This window comes from Pristiophorus japonicus, chromosome 23, assembly GCF_044704955.1.
Source record: "Pristiophorus japonicus isolate sPriJap1 chromosome 23, sPriJap1.hap1, whole genome shotgun sequence".
NCBI classification, from domain to species: domain Eukaryota; kingdom Metazoa; phylum Chordata; class Chondrichthyes; family Pristiophoridae; genus Pristiophorus; species Pristiophorus japonicus.
Window position 1 is genome coordinate 52,831,184 of NC_091999.1, and position 8,153 is coordinate 52,839,336.

The 8,153-nt window shown below is 43.9% G+C and overlaps 1 non-coding gene across 1 annotated transcript; it reads left to right on the top strand.

Moving 5' to 3' along the window:
• The first annotated feature begins 1,242 nt into the window (after positions 1-1,242).
• Positions 1,243-1,326, top strand: trnal-uaa (transfer RNA leucine (anticodon UAA)). Its single transcript has one exon. It is a non-coding gene; the product is annotated as a tRNA-Leu (tRNA).
• Positions 1,327-8,153: the final 6,827 nt, after the last annotated feature.

The following is an 8,153-nucleotide window of genomic DNA, read 5'->3' on the forward strand; positions in this document are numbered from 1 at the left end:
ATCTGGATCTGAGTGTCATGGTACATCAGTCATTGAAAGTTGGCATGTAGTTGCAGCAGGCGGTGAAGAAAACAAATGGCATGTTCGGCTTCATAGCTAGGGGATTTGAGTATGGGAGCAAGAAGATATTACTAAAGTTGTACAGGGCCTTGGTGAGTTCACACCTGGAATATTGTGTTCAGTTTTGGTCCCCGAATCTGAGGAAGGACGTCCTTGCTATTGAGGGAGTACAGCGAAGGTTCACCAGCATGATTCCCGGGATGGCAGGATTGACATATGAGGAGAGACTGGCTCAACTGGGCTGGTATCCACTGGAGTTTAGAAGAATGAAAGGGGATCTCACAGAAACATATAAAATTCTGACGAGATTGGAGGCTGGAAGAATGTTCTCATTGCTGGGGAGTTTGAGACCAAGGATTACAATCTAAAAATAAGGGGTAAGCCATTTATGACCGAGATGAGAAGAAACTTCTTCACTGAGAGAGTGGTTTACCTGTGCAATTTTATACCGCAGAAAGTCGTTGAGGCCAGTTCATTAGATATATTCAAAAGGGAGTTAGATATGGCCCTTATGGCTAAAGAGATGAAGTGGTATGGAGAGAAAGCAGGAAAGGGGTACTGAGGTTGAATGATGAGCCATGATCTTATTGAATGGTGGTGCAGGCTCGAAGGGCCGAATGGCATATTCCTGCAACTAATTTCTATGTTTCTATGGTGATGCATGTAAATTTTTTTTAATTCTAATGTCTGTGTATGTCTATCTGTATGTATGTATCTGTGTATGTGCAACTGTCTGTGGAAATCATCACCATGAATTTGGTATGTCGTGGAACTTTTAAAACACTTGGGGAAAATAATACGGTTGTGATCTTTGGTGTCGGTTTTGGTTCAGTGGCTCCATTCTCGACTGAATCAGGAGGTTGTGTGTGTAAGTCCCACTCCTGAGACTTGAACACATCATCTTGGATGACACTCAAATGCAGTATTTGGGGAATTTTGCATTGTTGAAGCTGTTGACCATCGGCTGAAATTTTAAATTGAAGCTCCATTTGCACCCTCGGGTGGATGTGAAAGTTCCCAGAGCCTTCGTCGAAAAAGAATAGGAGAGTTGCGCCCATGTCAATATTACGAAAAATGTTCGTAAATGTTCCCTGAAATCCTCTGTGTCTGTGTGTCGCTGTGGGGGTGCAGCTGAAGCCCAGATTCTCACAGAGGCAGAGTCCAACCATTGACAGGATCAGGACCAGGATGGCCGAGTTGTAAAGGCGTTGCATTTAAAATGTAATGGGTTGTATACTCGCGTGGGTTCAAACCCCACTCCTGGTGATTCCTTAATTAAACAGAGATTTTTCCCATCCTGCCGAGTGATACCCGATTTTCAACTGCTGAATCTCTAATTTTCTGCAACGATGTGACATTCTGAGCCGACAATGAAATGAAATTGTGAAATGTATCTGTGTTGCTCGGTCTCTGCCACTCTCTCTCTTTAGAGAGCTGTGAATGTGTTTGAGTCTTTATCTCTCTCAGTCTGCCTCTCTCTGACACACTCTCTCTGTCCCTGTTTCTCTGTTTGTCCCTGTCTCTCAATCTGTCTCTTTCTCACGGTGTCTCGTTCTGTTGCAATGGGATTCTCTCAGACTCTCATTCTGACTGCCTATCTCTGTCCGATTATCTCTGTCTGTCCATGTCTTTGCCTGTCTCTGTTAATCCCTGTCTCTAACCTGATAAATATTTCCATTATGTTCTGCTTTTGTCTCTATGTCTCTCTCTCTATCTGTCGTTCTCTCTATCTGTCGCACTCTTTGTCTCTCTCTTTGTCCCTGTCCTTTTCTCTGTCATTCCATCACTATTTGCCTCCCTCTCTTTATGGAGCACGCAAATACATCTCTGTGTATGTATGTGTTTGAGTATTTTTCTCATTCAGTCTGATCCTCCCTTTCAGTCTCAAACTTTCTATCTCTCTTTGTCTCTATCTCGCTGTCTGTCTGTCCCCGTTTCCCTGTTTGTCTCTGGTTCTCAATGTGTCTGTCACTTTCTCACGGTGTCCAGTTCTTTTCGAATGGGATTCTCTCAATCTCTCTGTCTGACTGTCTCACTCTTTCCCATCATCTCTGTCTGTCTATGTTTCTGCCTATCTGTCTCTCTTTGCCTGTCGCTGGTAGTTCCTGTCTCTAACCTGCTGAGTATTTCCATCATTTTCTGATTATATCTTTGTCTCTCTCTTGACCTGTCGTTCTCTCTCTATCTGTCTCTCTCCTTGTCACTGTCTTTATCACTGTCTTTCTTTCACTCTTTCCCTCTCTCTCTTTATTGATCACACACACACATCTCTGTATATGTAGGTGTTTGAGTCTTTTTCTCAGAGTCTGCCTGACTTTTCGGTCTCACCCTTTCTGTCTCTCGTTGTCCCTCTATCGTTGTCTATCTCTCCCTGTTTGTCGGCTTGTCTCTGCCTCCCAATGTGTCTGTCGACTTCTGTTCACAGCTCGATTACTGCTCTGACATCGCCCGTACCTTCGACCGGAGAGTCGTGATTTTGCTCCCCTGTTAAGCAATAGAACCGGGTTCAATTCCCCGACGGAAAAGCAGCTTTTTCAAAATGTCTAATTTTACTTCTGTTTCTTGGTATAGATTCACATTAGAAAGTTCCAGAACAATATAGAACAGTAAAAATAAGCCAGAGGCGATTGCCTCTTCCAGATTTTTTGCAAACAGAGACTTTTTCAGGATTCTGTGGCCGTCTGCTGCACAGAGATGGATGACTGAGTTTTTTCTGAGTAACATTTAAAGTGCTGGAGCTGCAGTAGTTGTGGTCGAGTGGTTAATGCGATTGGTTTGAAATCCTTTGGGTTTTCGGCGCTCAGGTTCGAAACCTGCCGACTATGATTCTCAGCAATTTTCATCACAATTTAACCAGGTTTTTGCAAAACTAACCCTGAGATAGGTGGAATAACGTCCTACACCTTTCAACACTGACATCTATTTCTCATTTTTATTAATCTGCAATATTCACGATACATACGGATAGAAAAACGCAAAAATCAGCCAAAGTAGCGAAAGTGACTCAGCCTGTCTATCCCTCGAGATGTCGCAGGCATCTGTGCATGTCCGTTGGTGCATGTATATTTTTGGTTATGTATGTATGTGTGTGTCTCTGTGTCTGTCTATCTGTATATATGTCTCTGTGTATGTGCAACTGTCTTTGGAAATCATCACCATGAATTTGGTATGTCCTGGAACTTTTCAAAAAGACTTGGGGAAAATAATACGGTTGTGAACTTTGGTATCAGCTTTGGTTCAGTGGCAGCATCCTCGACTGAAAACGCAAAAGCCAGACAAAGTAGCGACAGTGACCCTGCCTGTCTGTCCATCTATTTGTCTAAGGCAACCTGTGTATATCTTGATCTGGGTGTCATGGTACATCAGTCATTGATTGCAGGTGCAGCAGGCGGTGAAGAATGCAAATGGCATGTTCGCCTTCATAGCGAGGGGATTTCAGTATAGGAGCAGGGAGGTTTTACTGCAGTTGTACAGGGCCTTGGTGAGGCCACTCCTGGAATATTGTGTTCAGTTTTGGTCTGCGAATCTGAGGAAGGACGTCCTTGCTTTTGAGGGAGTACAGCGAAGGTTCACCAGCATGATTCCCGGGATGGCAGGACTGACATATGAGCAGAGACTGGATCAACTGGGCTGGTATCCACTGGAGCTTAGAAGAATGAGAGGGGATCTCATAGAAACAAATAAAATTCTGACGAAATTTGACAAGTGAGAGGCAGGAAGAATGTTTCCGTTACTGGGGAGTTCGAGAACCAGGGGTCACAGTCTAAAAATAAGGGGTAAGCCATTTAGGACCGAGATGAGGAGAAACGTCTTCACTCAGAGAGTCGTTACCCTGTGGAATTCTCTACCGCAGAAAGTTGTTGAGGCCAGTTATTTAGATATATTCAAGAGGGAGTTAGATATGGCCCTTACGACTCAAGGATTCAGGGGTATGGAGAGAAAACAGGAAATGGGTACTGAGGTTGAATGATCAGCCATGATCTTAAAGAATGGTGGTGCAGGCTCGAAGGCCGAATGACCTGCTCCTGCAACTAATTTCTAAGTTTCTATGTTGATTCGTGCATATTTTTGGTTATTGTGTGTGTGTGTGTCTGTTTATGTCTATCTGTTTGTATGTATCTGTGTATGTGCAACTGTCGATGCAAATCATCACCAGGAACGTGGTATGTCCTGGAAATTTTTTTAAAACTTGGGGAAAATAATACGGTTGTGATCTTTGGAATCGGCCTTGGTTCATTGGCTTTATTCTCGAATGAATCATGAGGTTGTGTGTGTAAGTCCCACTCCTGAGACTTGAGCAGATAATCTTTGCTGACACTCAAGTGCAGTCCTTGGGGAATTTTGCATTGTTGAAGCTGTTGACCATCAGCTGAAATGTTAAATTGAAGCTCCGTCTGCAACCTCGGCTGGATATGAAATTTCCCAGAGCATTACACGAAAAAGAATAGGAGAGTGGCGCCCGTGTCAATATTACTAAACATTTTCGTAAATGCTCACTGAAACCCGATGTGTATGTGTGTGTGTTGCTGTGGGGGTGGAGCTGAAGCCCACATTCTCACAGAGACAGAATCCAAACGCTACAAAGACCAGGATGGGCGAGTGGTTACGGCGTTGGCCATAAAATTCAATGGGTATTTCCCGCGTGGATTCGAACCCCAATCCTAGAATCTCTTTAATTTAACAGAGATTTTTCCCATCCTGCCCAGTGATACATGATTTTCATCTGTTGAATCTGCAATTTTCTGTAACTCTGTGACACTCTAAGCCGATCATGAAATGAAATTGTGAAATGTAGCTGTGTATCTCAGTCTCTGCCTTTCTCTCTTTAGAGAGCTGTGTATGTGTTTGTGTGCTTGAGCCTTTCTCTCCCTCAGTCTGCCTCTCTCTGACTCACTCTGTCTGTCCCTGGTTCTCTGTTTGTCTCTGTCTCTCAATCTGTCGCTTTCTCACGGTGTCCAGTTCTGTTCCAATGCGATTCTCTCAGACTCTCTGTCTGACTATCTCTCTCTTTCCCATACTCCCTGTCCATGTCTTTGCCTGTCTCATTTTGTCCCTGTCTCTAATCTGACGAGTATTTGCATCAGTTTCTGTTTTTGAAACATAAAAACATAGAAAATAACTGCAGGAGTAGGCCATTAGGCCCTTCGAGCCTGCACCGCCATTCAATATTATCATGGCTGATCATTCTTTCAGTTACCCTTTCCTGTTTTCCTCTCCATCCCACTTCATCCACTCAACCGTAAGGACCATAACTAACTCTCTCTTGAATATATCCAATGAACTGGCTTCAACAACTCTCTGTGGCAGGGAGTTCCACAGGTCAACAACTCTCTGAGTGAAGAAGTTTCTACTCGTCTCACTGCTAAATGGCCTACCCCTTATCCTAAGACTATGTCCCCTGGTTCTGGCTTCCCCAACATCGAGAACATTCTTCCCGAATCTAACCTGTGCAGTCCCGTCAGAATCTTATATGATTCTATGAGATCCCCTCTCATCATTCTAAACGCCAGTGATTAAAGGGCTAGTTGATCCAATCTCTCCTCATATGACAGTCCTGCCATCCCTGGAATCAGTCTGGTGAACCTTCCCTGCACTCCCTCAACAGCAAGAACATCCTTCCTCAGACTAGGAGACCAAAACTGAACACAATATTCCAGGTGTGTCCTCACGAAGGCCTTGTACAACTGCAGTAAGATCTCCTGGCTCCTATATTCAAATCCTCTAGCTACGAAGGCCAACATACCATTTGCTTTCTTTACCGCCTGCTGTACCTGCATGCCCACTTTCAGTGACTGATGAACCATAACACCAAGGTCTCACTGCACCTCCCCTTTTTCTAGTTTTCCGCCATTCAGATAATATTCTGCCTTCGTGTTGTTGCCCCCAAAATGGATAACCTCACATTTATCCACATTATACTGCATCTGCCATGTATTTGCCCACTCACCTAATCTGTCCAATTCACCCTGCAGCCTCTTAGCGTCATCTTCACAGCTCGGACCGCCACCCAGTTTAGTGTCATCCGCAAACTTGGTGATATTACACTCTATTCCTTCAACCAAATCGTTCATGTATATTGTAAAGAGCTGGAGTCCCAGCACTGAGCCCTGCGACACCCCACTAGTCACTTCCTGCCAGTTTGAAAAGGACCCGTTTATCCCGATTCTCTGCATCCTGTCTGCCAACCAGTTCTCTATCCATGTCAGTACATTAATCCCAATACCATGTGCTATGATTTTGTGCACCAATATCTAGTGCGGGACCTTGTCAAAAGCCTATTGAAAGTCCAAATACACCACATTCCCTGGTTCTCCCTTGTCCACTCTACTCATTACATCCTCAAAAAATTCCAGAAGATTCGTCAAGCGTGATTTCACTTTCATAAATCCATGCTGACTCGGTCCGATCCTGTCACTGCTTTCCAAATGGGCTGCTATTTCATCCTTAATGATTGATTCCAATATTTTCCCCACGACTGATGTCACGCTAACCGGTCTATAATTAGCTGCTTTCTCTCTCCCTCCTTTTTAAAAAAGTGCCATCACATTAGCTACCCTCCAGTCCATAGGAACTGATCCAGAGTCGATAGATTGTTGGAAAATGATCAACAATGCATCCACTATTTCTAGGGCCACTTCCTTAAGTACTCTGGGATGCAGACTATCAGCAGCCGGGGATTTATCGGCTTATAATCCCAACAATTTCTCCAACACAATTTCCCGCCAATAAGGATATCTTTCAGTTCCTCATTCTCACGATACGCACAGTCCCCTCGTACATTCGGAAGGTTTTTTTATCTTCCTTTGTAAAGACAGAACCGAATTATTGTCTCTATCTGTCTGTCTCTCTATCTGTCTCCCTCTTTGTCTCTTTCATTGTCCCTGTCTTTGTCTCTGTCATTGCATCATATTTGCCTCCTTCTCTTTATGGAGCACACAAACACATCTCTGTGTATGTATGTGTTTGAGTCGTTTTCTCATTCAGACTGAACCTCCCTCTCAATCTCAAACTTTCTGTCTCTCTTTGCCTCTATCTCGCTGTCTGTCTCTCCCTGTTTCCCTCTTTGTCTGTCTCTCAATGTGTCTGTCTCTTTCTCACGATGTCCAGTTCTGTTCCAGTTGGATTCTCTCAGTCTCTCTGTCTGACTGTCTCTCTCATTCCCATCATCTCTGTCTGTCTATGTCTCGACCTGTCTGTCTCTATTTGCCTGTCTCTGTTAGTTCCTGTCTCTAACCTGCTGAGTATTTCCATCATTTTCTGTTTATATCTCTGTATATCTCTCTATCTGTCGCTCACTCTTCATCTGTCTCTCTCCTTGTTACTGTCTTTATCACTGTCTTTCTCTCACTGTTTCCCTCTCTCTCTTTATATCTGTATGTGTGTGTGTTTGTGTCTTTTTCTCACTCAGTCTGCCTCCCCTTCTCAGTCTCACACTTTCTGTCTCACGTTGTATCTATCTTGCTGTCTGTCTCTCCCTGTTTGTCGGTTTGTCTCTGTCGCTCAATGTGCCTGTCTACTTCTCATGGTGTCCATTTCTGTTCTCAGCTCGATTCCTGCACTGACAGAATCCACACCCGTCAGCTCCTCATTCGTGTCTTAGTTAATACCCCTCTCTGTCACGCGCGAGGTAGGCGTTCAATTCCCCGACCAGGATGAAGCTTTTTTAAAATGTTGAATATTACTTCTGTATGGCCTGAAACTTTATAAAAAGACTTGGGGAAACTAATACGGATGTGAACTTTGGTATCGTCTTTGGTTCAATGGCAGCATTCTCGACTGAATAAGGACGTTGTGTGTGTAAGTCCCACTCCTGAGACTTGAGCATATAATCTTGGCTGACACTCAAATGCAGTACTTGAGGGATTTTGCATTGTTGAAGCTGTTGACTTTCGGATAAAATGTTAAATTGAAGCTCCGTCTGCACCCTCGAGTGGATGTGAAAGTTCCCAGAGCATTACTCGAAAAAGAACAGGAGAGTTGCCCCTGTGTCAATATTGCTATAAATATTCGAAAATGCTCATTGAACACCTGTGTCTGTGAGAGTGGAGCTGCAGCCCAGATTCTCACAGAGACAAAATGCGAATACTGACAAA